Raw genomic sequence first — 17259 nt, 5'->3', positions numbered from 1 at the left:
TCTCTTCTCTCCCTGATGTGGCCTTTCTATTATCATTTCAAAAAAATAAACGGATAGTATGGAGCATCTCTGGTGTCCGGCACCGTGGTTTATGTTTGTTGTGGGGGGAGAGGGGGTGGTACAGAGATGAGTAGACCCTCAGAATCATATACTCTGAGAGAGGAAGAACCATAGAATCACACACAAAGAGAAAATGTGTTTATTTGTTTGTTTGTTTGTTTGTTTTTACAAAACTGAGTCACCAAAAAGGTAAAACAAGCAGCGATTGTTACTAGAGTCTGGGGAAGGAGACATCACCACATCATGGGCCAACGTGGTGTCATGAGAAGGATGGGCCAATAGAGCTTGCTGTTTGGGAGTAGAGTCAATTAAGAGGAAAAAAGGAAAACCATTAATTTTTTATGAAAGTGGTTAGAAGCATGGGCTGTCGAGTCAATCAGAGGTGGGTTTATATCCCAGTCCTGTCCCTCTGTGGTAAGTTTGAGTAATTCACTCAAACCCCACCAGACCACGTAAGCATTCAGTGAGATCACGCACGTAAAGCATTGACCACAGACCAGGAATACACCAATTCCCAATAAATGGTGGGGATGGTGATGGTGGTGACATCACCGCTAACATCATCATCGTCAACCCTCATTCTCTCGGACAGCCCAAAGAGGGTCCCTCAGGCCACCCCCGAACATGGCTCCCTGCCACTCACCCAGGCGCTAATCTAAGAGCCCCTTAAGAAAACGTGGCTCTCTCCTCACCTCCCCTCCTGTCTTCAGTCCCCTGTACCTGACTCTTGCAGAACAACCATTTCCACAACACGGTTTTTCCTTCAGGATCTCCTTGTTTCCTAGAACTTTCTGTGGAAGTTACATTCCTCTAGAAAGGACAGCCCTTCTTCCCAAGGACCTGACCTGTGCCTGTTATAGTCCCCAGTGTCCCCCAGCAGATAGGAGTCGGGGTACCCTAGGACGTGTCTGCTCTCCCCTAGAGATTCTCTCTTGGTCTGCAATTATTTACTGCATAACTCTGGGCTGCACTATTAGCAGTCAAAGCTGTAGGGGACCCAGCTGCCATGAAACAGACACATAAAGGAAAAATGTGAAACCAAAAATGAAGTGCTGCAGCTGAAATCTGTGAAGGAGGCAGTGTTTCTATTTAGAGTCCACCAGCCTCCCCAGCAGGTCTCCATACACTACTCTCCTCCCCCAACCCAAGCTCCCTCAGCCTCGTCCTACCCTCCAACAAGTTGTCAGCTACTCCCTGAAGGAGAAGCCAGAAGGTGTGCCAAAAAAGGGCCTTGGCTGGGAGTCAGGACCCTGGGGTCCAGGTTGGATTCTGCCAATGATGAGCTGTGGGAACTTTGGCAAAGGACTGAATTTTTCTGAGCCTTCATTTGTAAATGACTAGACCAACACTGCCGCTCTAACCCTTGGTGATTCTGCTGCTGTGCTCATTTCTTAGCACATATTTTATAGATACACACACACACACACGTGCACGTGTGCACACACACAATCACTCATTAGTGAATTATATTTTAACATTCATAACAGTTATCCAGCTGTCAGTGTGACGTGAAAAGCAAGAGAATTCTCATATTAATACTACAGATAAATGTTACTTTCTGTAAGATATAAAATCTGATTCAAAATTACAGGAAAAAAGGGAAGTTTTAAAAATAATGTGTAGAGAGTATGAATAGATGATTCATACAAAAGAAGGTGCAAATAGTAAAAAACACTGGAAATACATTTTCTCTTATGAGTAAAAATATAAATCAATACCTAAATTAATAAATATAATATATAAATATGACATAATAATAAAAATAAAGTAATAGGTATATTGATATATTAAGACATATTATAAACTCTTATTAATCAAAACAGAAACTTCTGCATCAGAAACAAACACATCAATGGGACAGCATGGAGAACTCAGAAATTAACATGTGTGTGGGTTTGTGAGTATGTAGGTGGGTGGGTGTAAACCTAACATATGATAAAGATGGCAACACAAACCAATAAGGGGATACAGATTATTTAGTAGATGGTTCAGGAGAAATCAATTCCCATATGGAATGTCAATTCACAAAAGAAATAGCACAGATGTCTAAAAAAGCACTTAAGGAACACTCAAACTTGCCAATAATCAGAGAAGTCGGATTAAAACAATGAGATACAAAGTGGTAACTTTTATAGTTTTCAGAAAGCAAAAACAGCTGGTGAGAGTGTAAACTGGAACTGCCATTCTAGAAAGAATCTGCCAGCATTTAGCAAAACTAAACGTTTATTTTTCTTGCCCAATGAATTCACTCCTAGGTATAAATCTCAAAGAAGTTCTCCCATGGGTCCGTAAGCGTGCGTGTACAATAATGTCTCCTATGACATTGTTTGTAGTTGCAAGTAGTTGGAGGCAAGCTAGTTTTTTATCACTAGGGATAATGAATAAGTCATGTGCAAGAAATGCAAGCTAAGGCATACTGTGCAGTAATAAACAAAAAAGCAAGGATAAATCTCAAAAAATATATGGCAAGCAAGAAACAAAATGAAATTTCTAACACAATTCCATTAATGTAAAAAGAAAAAGAAAAAGACAAAAATGCATACACAGAACCCCAGTGTATCATTTATAAAAACACAAATTCAAGGACACATTAGAACGGTTTTCTACCAAGAGTATATTGGTAAGGAGTCAGTCAAGAAAATACAAATCCCCAGGCAAGAAGGGATTGGGGTGCACTCAAAAACATTGGAAGGGCTAGAGGTGTGAGGGGCAGAGAAGACCACCTCTAGTTCCCAAGTTCCCTACCAGACTTCAAAAAATAGGAAGTTGAGACTGTCACCCCTAAGAACTAAAGGAAATACCACCGATAGTACAACTGCGTCTGCACTGAAGCAAGTGATTTATGAGAGAAGCCCAGAGGTTGCTGCAAGATTTCATATCCGCCAAAGCCCACACATCTGCTTGCAACTAGGGAGGAAAAATAATGTTCTCCTAATTCTAATGACAGCATCTCTCACGAGTGAAGTATAAACTAGCACCCTTCTGATAATGGAATCTGGAACATATAAGCTTCTAGCTTGGTGATGCAGGGAGCACCTGAAAGGATGTAGGGATGGCACTGAATACCAACAGACACTCTTCTGGCTGCCCAGGACCCGTTCACACCCTTCCATATTTAACTTCCAAACAACAAGAGTATCAGCAGCACACTTTCTGCCTACATGATGCGATTATCCCTCATGCAAATAAAGAGGCATTCACCCTCTCCACAAAGAGGTTCCCAAGTGGAACATCATCATTGCAATCATCGTCTAGTTCAATGTCACTGAATCAATCTAAAGACATGTACTTAACCACCAACAGCATACTTTACATAAAATAGTAAGGGAAAGGAAGAGGGGAAATGGAAATTCTATATTGCTTAATATAGACAAATAAAGACATATGAACCTATACCTAAGAAAATATGAATGCTGCTATAGCCCTCATTTCTACAACCGATCCCAAGATTATAGTTGATATTTTAACTCTTATTCCACTACCTATTCCATGATCTCTTTGTTCTTCAACAACCACTTCCACTAACCATGGTTCTTGATCTAGGACAGTGACCCAAAACTTTATTCCTAAAGGGCCTGAACCATTAGTGGCCCTGACTGGGTTGGGCTACCATAGTTTTCCACTAAATTTTTCACTGGCATGAAAATACTAGCAGACACCCCTAGCTCCCCAGAATCCACATATGTGCTTTCTGATTCTGTCTTAAAGCAGCAAACCTATTTGAGGATTGGTCCCTTTAGACAACACAGGAACACCCACTCTTCTGTGTCTCTTGGATCAGTGACATGAGGAGAACAAATTGGAGAACCTTCCATTTCATTGTAATAAAAACTAAAGACAATGAAAAAAGCTATCGAAAGAAGTCACAGCTTTCCTATTGGGAAGAAACAATTTGAATGACAATTAACTTCATAGCAGAAACCATAGAAGTCAGAAATGAGTGGCTTAACATTTCATAAGAGCTGGGGGGAAAAATATCTCAACCCAGAATCTTATAACTAGTGAAAATATCCTTTGGGAATTAGAGAAAATCAGACATTCTCAGATAAAGAAAAATTAAAAGAAGTTATCCCCAGCAGACCTGTCTTAAAAAAATATCTAAATGAAATTCTCTAAAAAGAAAGAATATGATAAAATAAGGAACTTTTGGAACATCAGGAAGGAAGAACAATGTAAGAAAAAATATGAGTAAATACAATAGGCTTTTGTCGTTGTCCTCCTCCTGCATTTTCTAAATCATATTTAATGGTCGAAGTAAAAATTATAACACTGTCTGATGTGGTTCTAAATACACATGTATATATGTATGTAAATAAATGTAGAGTAAATATTGAAGAAATGTGTATCATAGATGGGCCATCAGATTTTTTCCCCCAGGAGACCTGCTCCACACTTCATCCTAAGGATTCTAGGTCCATAAACGTGTTTAGGAATGGAAATTGGATCAAGGGCCATAACTACTATGATGACTTGAAGACCTAAAATATTTTTGTTTATGCATATCAAGTAAGACTTATATAGCTTTCCACCTATTGATTCTTGGGAGAACATGATCAATTATATATCAAAGATTTCTGGAGGTCGAACCCTTATTACCAACTTTAACCCTTCTATTGGTAATCTGCTCATTTGGTCTCTGTTGGTTAAATGTTGCTTTTTGGTCTCTGCTGTTTGGGAAGAAGTGCATTTCAATGGCACTGTCTCCTGCCTTCATTCTCAACTTTCAGAGAAAGTCACTACAGAGCTTTCAAAGAATGCCAGTGCTCCCCTCACCAATGTATGTTTTATGCCTTTCTGAAGGAAGTGTCATTTGGACCCTTTCCAATGAGCCAGTAAGGAGATAGGTAAGTAAATTCTGGCATATCAATTTATTTACTGCGGGACAGAGTTAAATCCAGGCTTCAACCTGTATCAGTTAACCTCTGCTGCATAAACAATCTTTCAAAAGCCATAGATTAAAACTGCAAATACGATTTCTGTGATTCTCTGGGATTATTGAGCAGTTCTTTGGGCTTAAGGATGAATGATTTAGGATAAATCACATATCTGAAGATTTTTCTCCAAGTCTCCAAGTTATCACTCATCCACCAGTAGCTAGCCTAAGCTTGTTCAAACGGTAGCAGAATGGTTCCCACCAGCAAGAGAGTGCAAATCCCAATGCCTTTGCTTGGATCACATTTGCTAATGTCCCATAACCAAAGCAAGTTAAATTGTCAAGTCCAGATTCAAGAAGTGGAGAAAGAGTGAAATCCTTTTGATGGAAGAAGTGGTGAAGTCCCATTACAAAGGGGTGGGTATACAGGAGTGGAAAGAATTATTGAGTAAATTTTGCAAACAAGTCATCACAGAGTTAGCCAACAGAGAAAGCTGTAGAGTCATTCCCAGCTGCTGAAACTGACACTCTGAACCCATAATTTTTTGATAATGCACCCAAATCAATAACTTCAACAGATCTCATGTTCGTTTTGATTTATCCTGTAATGGGCGGGGAGCGGGGGGGAAGGGGGATGCGGGGAATCAAAGATCATCAGCCATCTCCTCCCCAATCAGACGTACTTGTCCCTCTGGGTTAGGCTGGGCTCTGACTTTAGTTACAGGTCTATAAGTAATGAGAACTGGCAGGAGCAGGTTTTGAGGAAAACTAAGATCTACTTATAAGAGAATTGCTCCAGGCAGTTCCAGCAAGCTTGCAGTCTTTTCCAGCTACACTAACCTCCTGAGATAATGGAGAAGCTGCTGGGAAGAGAGTGCCAGTCAGATGTGGGCTTTAAGGCAATCAAATCCGTCCAACTTTTCCCACATGTTCCCAATTCACTTTTTATGGTGTCTCCCTTTGCAAAGCAATGTCATAATTTTCACATGTGACATAGCAAGGCTGTGAATTCAACCTGCAATGTAATTCTACAAGACACGGGATCAAATTGTGGATCTGACATTTTTATACATTGGCCCGGCAGCCACAAGATCTAAGAGATTCTTTTAGCTCAGTCATCCAGGCTCCCTGGTTCCCTGATTGTGCTTTAATCAGATAATTTAAACTCTCTAAAGCAGTCATAAGCCATTGTCCCACTCCATAGTCCCAGGAGTCTTTATTTCCATCCTTAAAGTTTACTGCAACTGCTTCTTGGTCACTCAAAGTCTCATCTTGAAAAGAAAATTTGCAGGCAACAACAGGTGATAATTTAAATAATACTTTCGTTAGTGCATGCCATGGATTAATACCCACACCACTGACAATGATATCACCATTGCTTTCAAATGTAACTTGGTCAAATAACAAATTCAAGCTTTCCATATATAAAGATATATTTCCTACAACCACTACTGATACCAAATATTTTATCAGTCAAGATTCGGGCAGGAAAACACTAACACGCAATGTATTTCAAGCAGGAAAGGATTTAATACAAGTAATTAGGTACTTAAAAATTGACGGAGTTGCTGGAGGAGTAAAAGGTCAAGGAAGGATGTTTCTACCTCTCAGAGAATTAGGAGGTTTCTGTCAACCAGGTCAAAACTGCAGGAATTCACTGTTGCAGCGGATGCAGTAAAACGTAAAATCTCATCCGTCTAAATCTTGATGTCTGCATGCCACAGAGGGAGGAAAATTAATGACATCTGCATCTATTCTTTATATCCTTCCAAATCCTTTATAAGAATTTTTCGTTGGCAAAATATAAAGTGGAACTTTACTGTCAAGAGACTCTGAACACTGTAATTCCCAAGGATACTTGGGGAGAACATATAAGAAAGGTGGGATTTGGAGACTGAGTGGGAGTAGAAATTGAAAAAGGAGAAAAATAAAATAAATTTAAACAAGAAAGAGGCTTTGTACAGATGATGACAATGTGCTCTGAATTAAGGAATAAGACAATTCTCTGCACCTGAGGTCCAGTCAGGAGGAAACATGAGAAAAAAAATAAAGAAGCTCATTCACTGCATATAGATAGAGCTCTCTGGGAACTTAATGTGTATATTCATATCAAAGTCAAAAAATTATATTTTTTTACTTCTTCCTTATTCAAAAGAAATTATTTGAAAGAATAGAACATGTTGTGCACATTAAAATCCTTTTTAGTATTACATATAAGAAAAGAATAGTTGAACTTGATATTCTCAAAAGCTATATCCTGAGAATTTTGAGTATTCTATATTTGTGAATTTGTTTACTTTTCCCTTTAAGTTGGTCATTCTTTTGTTTCATGTATTTTGAGGCTATGTTATAAATTATATACAACTTTAGAACTATTCTGTATCCCTGGTGGATTGACATTTTATCATTATCAACTACCCCTCTTTTGCTACAGTAATACTTCTGGACTTTGTCTTCTTTATTCATCAGTATAGCTATTCCAGCTTACTTTATATTATGATTACATCATACCTCTTTCCATCATTTTATTTTCAAAATGTCTGTATCTTTATATTTAAGGTCTGTTGCCTATAGTCATCTTATAGCTGGTTGTGATCTTTAATCCAGCCTGTTATCCGTGTCTTTTAATAATGTCATTTAGTACATTTACATTTAATGTATCTACCAATATGTTTGTAATTAAACTATTATTCTACTGTTTGTTTTATAATGTCTTGCTTATTATATTTTCCTTTTACTCTCTTTTCTTGCCTTCTCTTGAACAAAGTCTCAAAGTTTTTTTTTTAAGATTTCTGTTCTCCATTATTGGCTTGTTAATTATACATTCTTCTACTATTTCTTTTTAGTGGTCACCCTGAAGATTAGAGCATCTATCCCTAACTTTGTGAAGTCTAACATAAATTAGAACTTTTATGTCCCAAGATAAAACATGGACTTAAAAACATTTTAAATTCCAGAGTGCCTGGGTGGCTAAGTCAGTTGAGCAGTGGGCTCTTGATTTCAGCTCAGGTCATGATCTCAGGGTCCTGGGATCGAGCCCAAATCAGGCTCCACACTCAGCAGGGAGTCTGCTTGAGATTCTCTCTCCCTCTCCCCCTACCCCTCCACCTGCTTGCACTTGCTCTCTCATCTTCTCTCTCTAAAATAAATAAATAAATCTTTTTAAAACAACATTTTAAATTCCACTTATCTTCCTCTCTTTTCAAGCTTTGTTGTCAAGTATTGCATTCACATATATTTCATACCCACAGGACACTATTATTATTTTTTATGAAAATAGTAGTTTATATCCATCCATGTAATTATCCATTATATTGTTTTGTGTTTCTTTCTACAGTTTCTTTCCAATCTGGGATCATTTTACTTCTGCCTGAAGAACTCACTATAGTATTTTTTTAGTATAGATATGCTGATAAGTTGTTTCTGTTTTTATAAAATGTGACTTTATTTTGCCTTCATTTTAAATATTTCTTCTGAGTGTAGATTTCTAAGTTGACAGTTATTTTCTTTCTTCTTTTTTTTTTTTTAAGATTTTATTTATTTATTTGAGACAGAGAGAATGAGAGAGAGAGAGCACATGAGAGGGGGGAGGGTCAGAGGGAGAAGCAGGCTCCCCGCCGAGCAGGGAGCCCGATGCGGGACTCGATCCAGGGACTCCAGGATCATGACCTGAGCCGAAGGCAGTCGCTTAACCAACTGAGCCACCCAGGCACCCTTGACAGTTATTTTCTTTCAAAAATAAGTACATTATACCATTGTCTTCTGGCTTTGATTGTTTCTCTTGAGAAATAGTTAAAGTCTTATTTTCTTCCTTTGAAGGCTCCTTTCAAGGTTTCTGTAGCTGCTTTCAAGTTTGTTTTTGTGTTTATTTTGTCTTTGGCTTTCTTAAGTCTTATTATGATATGACTAAGAGTGGATTTCTTTTAGCCAGTTTGATATTTATAGTGAGTTTTGAATCTGTGACTTGATGTCTTTTGTCAGTCTGGGAAAATCTGTGGTTTTTAATCTCTTCAAACATTTGTTCTGCACCATTTTCTATCTCTTCTTTTCTGAGGTTTGAATTACATTGGATCTTTTCAAAAATCCCAATATGTTAGTTACATTATTATTTGTATTATTCTTTTCTCTGCTCTATACTTAAGTTTATATGTTTTCTGCTGATGTATCTTCTAGTTCATTAATCCTCTCTCCATCTGTATTTAATCTATTATTAAAATAGTTTTCTTGGGGAGCCTGGTGGTTCAGTTGGTTGAGTGTACAACTCTTGGTTTCAGCTCAGGCTGTGATCTCAGGGTTGTGGGATGTAGCCCCACATCAGGCTCTGTTGCTCAGCATGGAGCCTGCTTGGGATTCTCTCTCTCCTGCTGCCCCATGCCCCCCCCCCCCCCCCGCTTGCGTGCTCTCTCTCTCTAAAATAAATAAATAAATAAAATCTTTTTATAAAAGCCTGTTTCTTTTTCCAGATTTTTTAGTTTTAGTTCTCAAATTTGTTTCTTTTTTATAGATTATTTAATTTCTAAAATTTTAGTCATGTATTCTTTTTTCTTAAACATATTAATCACAATGTTATTAGGTGTCTGTATATGATAGCTCTCTCTCTCACTCTTTCTCTCTTTCAGATACACACACACACACACACACACACACGCACACCATTTATCTATCTGACAACTTTTTATTAAATACTAGGAACAAGTGGACTACCACTGCTAAGAGTATAAATCAGTAAAATCACTTGGAGAGGTGTCTATAGTATCTATGAGAGCTAAACATAGCATATGCAACATAACTCAGCAACTCCTAGATATATACCCAGCAGAAAATTATTACCTATGTACACCCAAAGATATGTACAAAAATGGTCATAACAGCCTTATTTGCAATAACTCAAAACTTGAAATAACCCAAATGTCTACCAACAGTAAGATTTAGACAAACTGTGGTAAATCTTACAAGAGAATACTATGCAGTTATGAAAATGAACTACTGCTACACGTCATGATGGATGAATCTCACAAACATAATGCTGAAAGAAAAAAGCCAGACAAGATTATACACATGATTGTGTGTGTGTGTGTGTGAGTGTATACATATAGTTCAAAAGAAGCACAATTAATCCATGGTGTTAAAAGTCATGATTGTGGCCCCTTTTGAGAAAGAGGGGATGATAGTAAACGGAAAGGGACTGGTAATGTTCTACTTCTTGATCTGGACATTTGTTACATGGATGGGTGTGTTCACTTTGTAAATATTCATGAAGCTATACAATTATGATTTGTACACTTTTCTGAGTGCATAATTCCAAAACCCTATTAAAAATAGGAATGAAACATCAACTCAGTGGACTACTCTTAAATTACTAAAAGTTATATTTATTTCAAACTATGGAAAATATTTATGATATACTAATACATAAAAAGTAAGATATAAATTGTATCTGTATTACAACTATAATTATTGTATAAATAAGTATTATATGGGAAGTTTTGGAAGAAAATAAACCAAAATGATGAATGGTTATGTTAAAATGAAGACTCAGTAGGAAATTTTTAGGGGCACCTGAGTGGCTCAGTCAATTGTCTGCCTTCAGCTCAGGGTCTCTGGGTCCTGGGATTGAACCCCATGCCGGGCACCTGCTCAGCAGGAAGCCTGCTTCTCCCTCTGCCTCTCCTCATTGCTCATGCTCTCTCTCTCTCAAATAAATAAATAAAGTCTTTCTTAAAAAAAGACTAAATAAGAAAATTTTAAAAGCATTTTCTTTAATGTCAATTCCATTTTTACAAAGTAGAGCACTTTTATAGAAAAAAAGTAAAATTTTGTAAATGCTGACTTTTCATTTTCTTAACACTATTAAAAATCTTAACAATCTTTTTTTGGAATTATCTTTGGAATACAAAAAGCTAATCACAGATGGATATCAGAATTACCTGTTGGTGTCAAAGACTCCCAAGCTCTACCACTCTCTTTTGATTATTAACCGACAGTGTAAATTGGTCACTAATCTCAGTGAACTTTTTGTGTTATGGGTCATTTGATAATCTACTGAAAATTATGGAGCCGCTCCCCAGAAAAATGCATATGCTTACCTATGATCAAATTTGTAAATGATTTCCATGAGTTTATGAATCCCCTGAAAGCCAAGGACACAGATCCATAGTGATGAGGCAAAGCCCCCTGCCAATGAAGAACTGAATCCTCTGAGCATCAGAGAGTCCCCATTTGTCTAGACCTTAGTATAAGAACAAACCCTCTGATCCAACTCCTCACTTCACACACGAAAAACTCCAAACTTGGACGTCCATGAGACTTGTGCATGGTCCCAGAGGTACTCAGTAGAAACACTGGAATAAGCACAAAATTATAAGAAAAATACATAATTAAAAAATATATATATTGAATCTTCTAAGAGTCACCATTGATTTTAGGGCCAAATCCCCCTAGAAGTGCTTTTTCATTCCCCTCTGTCCTGCACTCGTCCACACTGTGAGGCTTTCATGCCTGCCTTCAGTAAGTCTCCCAGTTTACCAGCTATGTGACTTTAGGCAAGTTGCTTAACCCTCCTGTGCTTTAATTTCCTCTTCCGTAAAATGGAAATGACAGTAGGACTCACATCCTGGGATCGTTGCTTTGAACAATGCCTGCAACATTGCAAACTGCCCAATATATATCATCGTTGTTTTTACCCTTAGTACAATTAATTTGTAGAATCGTTGTGTTAGGTATCTTTAGCCTGTAAAGTAATACATGTGAGTGTGCTGGGTCAATATTAAAGCAACTTCCATGTAGAAGGCATCATTATTAACATAGTTGGCTCGATAATGATGATAGTCATAGGTCATAAAATTAACATGGATGGAATATTTAACCTTTTTGAAACCCTGGCAGTTGTTGTTTGGGGAATTGAAGAGCGCTGTCCCAATAGAATCCCAGAGAAGAAAGCTGCCCCAGAGGAAAGATGACCTTTAGATAAACAACCATAAACAGATTTCAGTATCATCATTAGGCCAACAAATCACCCTTCAAAAACACCAGCTGACAGCTCTGTGATCCAGTACTGATGGGAAAGTAAACCCTGCTGGGGTGAAATAATTGAGGGAAATATGGCCGGATTAGATGTCATCTGATGAGTTTACATTCTATAATAATTTAAGCAGTCATCGGATCTCCGACCCTGCCTTATCCAGCTCTGCAATACTTAATATTTGTGGCCGCTCCTGGTGGCTCTCCCTCAGCCCTAACTCCTGGCCCAGGATTTGTTTAAATAAACTGGATTTCCTGGGTGTGATTTGAAATAAATTAACCATGGGATGGCCGCCTTCCCACCAGGTTCCCACTGGGTTCCTGTACATACTGCTTTATTCCCTCTTTAAAAAAAAAGATTTATTTATTGATTGAAAGGGAGAGAGAGCATGGAGGGAGGGGCAGAGAGAGCAGAAGGGAGAGAATCTCAAGCAGACACCCCGCTTAGCATGGAGCCTGATGTGGGGCTTAATCTGACAACCCTGAGATCACAACCTGAGCGGAAACCAAGAGTCCCACGCTTAACCAACTGGCCATCCAGGCACCCCCATACCGCTTTATTCCAAGCGCTTAGAAGCACTTTTTAACAGCATCTCAGCTGCGTCAAGAGAGAAGAACTAATCATTCATCTGCTGGTCCCATCAACCAGGAGGAACCGATTAAATTACCAGATTGCACCATGTGCGTTATGTGCAGCATGAAAAGCTGGGAAACAATTCTAGGGTTTGAGTCAGAGCAAAAGAGGCAGCCCTGAGAAGGGCCAGAGCACAAGGCTGTCCCATGGTTTGTTGTGGTCCGTTTGGGGCGTCCACCTTCCTGAGCTGATGCGGCAGCAGCTCCCCTGTGTCGGGTTGCCTGGATTCCTTCACGAAATTCCACTTTCATATTTTCATATTTATGAGTTTGCATGGTCGCGCTCCGCCATTCATTTCTGCCCCTTCCCCATCTGTTTCTATGAGGCGGCCACATGAGAGCAAAAAAGAAGACACGCTAGAAACTAATTCCTTGAAGTAAGAATTTACTGTCTCTGCCACGTAGGGGAGCACAAAGGGAGGGGGGAGGTCCTTCTGTAATTCACTCTTGAAAATGTGACAGCTGCTGGGTGTCTCAGGTTGGGGATGGGGGCAGTGAGTTTTATGTTCCAGGACCCAAAGTTTGTCTTCCTTCTCGATCTGGGCAGCAAAGGGACTTCTGAAAGACTAACCGAGTTCATGAAGCGTTCAGTGTGAATATTCAGCTGGGTGATTCACTCAGTGTTTTCACTGTCACTGAGAATAAAACAGTGTCAAAGTTTGAAGGGAGCTGAGAGATTATTAAATCCTACCATGTTATTTTACAGATGGGGAAACAAAGGCCCGAGGGATCGTTATTTGCCTAAGGTCGTATATGAGGTATGTGGCAGAGCCACGTCCAGAAGCCTCAAAAACTCCTCACTCCCCAGGCCAAAGGATTTTCCCAGAACGAGCCTCCTGAGTTCCATGCATCCCTATCTTGTCTTGAGACCCCGATGGAGCTCAGACTCCGAAAATTGCTGTCAGTGACAAAGAGGGCCCTGCTCCTACAGGTGTAGGTCCGCACAAACTCTCTAGATGACAGGAATATTCCCTGTGATCCAGAAAAAACTCCACTTCAAAGAATATGTTCTAAAGCATACAGATGTGCAGAAAAGCTGTATGTAAAAATAGCTTCGCAATTAATAATACAGGATTCATATTATAAAAAGATCTCAAAATTATATGTATGATAGCAATCTTTAAATTACAGAGAGGGATTTGAAGGACATGTACCAATTGTGGTTAATTGGATGATAAAGAGGATTTCCTTCTTGGGGTCTTTCTTTTTTCTTTTTTCCAGAGTAGATGCATTTATTTTTTATATGCAAATATACCACCCTTGGAGGAATATAACATAACAATTTGATTTCTGAAAATTATGTCTGCCAGAGAGATGTGCCTTCTCCTTGATTCGTATGCCTTCATCCTTCGGTGCAGAGCCTCAGCACTTTATGCTTTAAACAAATCAGAAAAAGGCTCTGGAAAGAAGAAACACTATCAGCTCAGAAAAGAAGAGTTCCTTATACTTTCTTTTTTTTTTTAATTTTATTTTATTATGTTATGTTAGTCACCATACAATACATCATTAGTTTTTGATGTAGTGATCCACGATTCATTGTTTGCGTATAACACCCAGTGCTCCATGCAGCACATGCCCTCTTTAATACCCATCACCAGGCTAACCCATCCCCCCACCCCCTTCCCCTCTAAAACCCTCAGTTTGTTTCTCAGTGTCCATAGTCTCTCATGTTTCGTCTCCCCCTCCGATTTCCCCCACTTCATTTTTCCCTTCCTTCTCCTAATGTCCTCCATGCTATTCCTTATGTTCCACAAATAAGTGAAACCATATGATAATTGACTTTCTCTGCTTGACTTATTTCACTTAGCATAATCTCCTCCAGTCCCATCCACGTTGATGTAAAAGTTGGGTATTCATCCTTTCTGATGGCTGAGTAATATTCCATTGTATATATGGACCACAGCTTCTTTATCCATTCATCTGTTGAAGGACATCTCTGCTCTTTCCACAGTTTGGCTATTGCGTTCCTTATACTTTCTGGGTTTATTGAGATGGAACAACATGACTTCTCTTGTTTTACATCAGACACTAAATCTAAAGTAATAATCTTAACAAATGGGCCAGTCCTGATTTTTCTTCCTTATCCCATAACATAGCTCCAGTGTGACAGAACATAAAATTAATGGCCCCAGTGTAAACTAATGTTGCAGAAACATCACATCTAATTTTTTATCTGAAATAAACAATATAAAGTGTAATTTCATGATCTGAAATTAAAGGTTACAAGTCTTAAGCACTCAGTTTTCCAAGAAAAAGAAAAATATATCGAATACTATATTTTTCTTCATACTCCTAAAACATAAGGTCTTTGTAGAAATTAAAACAATACTTAAATCAAATACAGATACAATACAGACTAATGAATTGCTTTAGAAATCCTTAAGAAGTTTGCCCTGCATCAGGCTCAGCACAGAGTGGGGAGCCTCCTAGAAGATTCTCTCTCTCCATCTCCCTCCCCACTTCCCCCACTCGCTCACTCTCTCTTTCTCTCTCTGTCCTCCTCTCTCTAAAATAAATAAATAAATCTCTTTTAAAACAGAAATCCTTAAAAAGTTGAAACACTTAAACAAAAATAAAAGTGAATAAAAGTAAAAAATATTGCAAACAAAAATAATTTATGACCCTATCCTATTCATCGTAGTGCACAGCACTAGATTTACAGTAACAGGTACAGTTAAAATGAACACTGAGGTCACTTTACGTAAGTAAGATGATGATCTTCAAATGACATTAAAAACCGTTGCTTTGATCTTTGGGGGCTTTGGCTTTGTAATAAGTATGTAATAAATACCTGTACTAGCTTGTCCATGTTAAGCACTTACCTTTCTCCATTTGAAAGTCTTTCTTTGGAATCACACTGTCCCACGCAAAGATGTTTAACTCGAAGACTACTTAAACTCTGGAGAAAAAGCAGCAACTCAGAGTTAGGTATATTTGAGTTGTCACTTCTTTGGCAAGAAAAAAGAAACTGCATTTTTAAGGTCACTCTCAAGAAGAGAAGGGTTTGAGGGTACAATTTTACACAATCTGACATATATTTCCTCCATCGGTAACTGCAGACTTTTCCCAATGCAAGCGTTGAAGGCTTCAGTCACAGTTCTAGATGTCAATCCAGTTCTGAAAGGAAAAGACATGGAGGGTGACTTGTCCAAGGCTCCTGAAGAACAGGACGATTGTAGATCAATCATACATCTGTGTCCAATATTTCCCAAAACTGACTGAAGCTGCTCTCCAATGGGAATACGATTCTGCTCCTAAAATTGAGCCATATTCATCAACAGCTGAGCGCCAGTTTGACCCCATGATTCCATGATAGTTTGGACCCTCTGGAAGTCGATCCTCGGTCATAGAGCTGGGGAATCTGCTGAAACCTGCACCATAACTTTATTGAGGAACACATACTGCTTTTCACCAAAGGAGAGCAAATTTATTTTACAAGCGTGACTGGAGGACGCCAATGTGAAATATTTCTTGTAGAAAATAATTTTGTGCTCACTGCATTAGTGTCATATCTCAGGTAAAGGAAGCAGAGGTTTTCATCTTGGCTGCTCAGGCTTCTCTTCAAAATCACCAGATCTCGGCCCCAGAGCAGGTGGCACCAGCAGAGCTGCTCCCAACCCAACTCCCCGGCACCCAGACCAGCCCAAGTGAGAGGGAAGCACTTGCTGGGCTTCCTCCCAGGAAGAGGCCAGCAGCGGTCAGCAGGTCAGTCCCGCAGCCTCACCCCAGGCTCTATTATGCTGCTGCCAGCCCAGGCCAACCCTGGAACCTCTCTGTGTTTTTCTATGAGTTTTTTTTCCAAATTATATACACTGATATGTTTGTATTTTAATGTTTTAATTGGGGAAAATATTACTTAAAATAAACCAAATGTTTTAGTAAACATTCCTTCATTTTGCTCTTGAGCAATCCCTCTACAGAGTGCTCCTTTGAAACCAGTCTTCTAGTCCATGAAGTGATTGGACCCCCCACCTGCACCCCACCACCACCACCAAACTACTGACCCATTCTGATACCCCACCCCTGGAGACTGCATCCCTCTTCCTTTGCTTCCTCCAACATAGGAGCTCTCAGGTCTACTGAGCTCCTACCATGAGATGCAGTCTCACCCGAAAAGCCAATATTTTAGTACTGAGTTCCAGCATCCCAATATTCCAGCATCTGATGTCAGACAGAACCATAGTGCTTAGTTGCCCTGACAACCACATTGACCATTGACTGAATCATTCCTGTGCCTGGTGTCCCAGATATGTACTCCAGTTTGGTCTTCTCTTGTCCTTGCTAGAATTCCAGTTCAAGTCCCCCTTCCTAGTTCCAACATCCTCTGTTGGCTCTTCAAGTCCAGTGGTTGAGAACCTAGCATACTTTGAGTCTGTATCCACTGGCGCCATGACATACGGAATCAACTGAGGTTGAGATTCTTCAGGGAGAGTTCCCTGGAAGAGGTTCTCATCTTCTGACACTCAAAGCATGGCAGAAAGCTAACAATAGTTTAAGGGTTTGTGTTTAAAGAAATACTTGGCAAATACTTGGGTGAGCTTTAAATAAAGAAACTCTATTTCACTGTAGACACAAACAAACCATGGGGGTCTTCTAGAACTTGGCACTTTATGGCTCCCAGAGATGGCACCATATTAGATTGGAACTCAGTCATTTGACAGGAAGAAGATGAG

General features: G+C 39.1%; 1 pseudogene; it reads right to left on the bottom strand.

The window, feature by feature from the left end:
- Nucleotides 1-15404: 15404 nt before the first annotated feature.
- LOC118539252 (putative uncharacterized protein C10orf88-like) lies at nucleotides 15405-16977 on the bottom strand (annotated as a pseudogene).
- Between the last annotated feature and the right edge of the window lie 282 nt (nucleotides 16978-17259).

This window comes from Halichoerus grypus, chromosome 7 (genome assembly GCF_964656455.1).
Source record: "Halichoerus grypus chromosome 7, mHalGry1.hap1.1, whole genome shotgun sequence".
NCBI classification, from domain to species: Eukaryota; Metazoa; Chordata; class Mammalia; order Carnivora; family Phocidae; genus Halichoerus; species Halichoerus grypus.
Note: the sequence above shows the minus strand (reverse complement) of the source record. Positions and strands in the feature narration are given on the sequence as shown.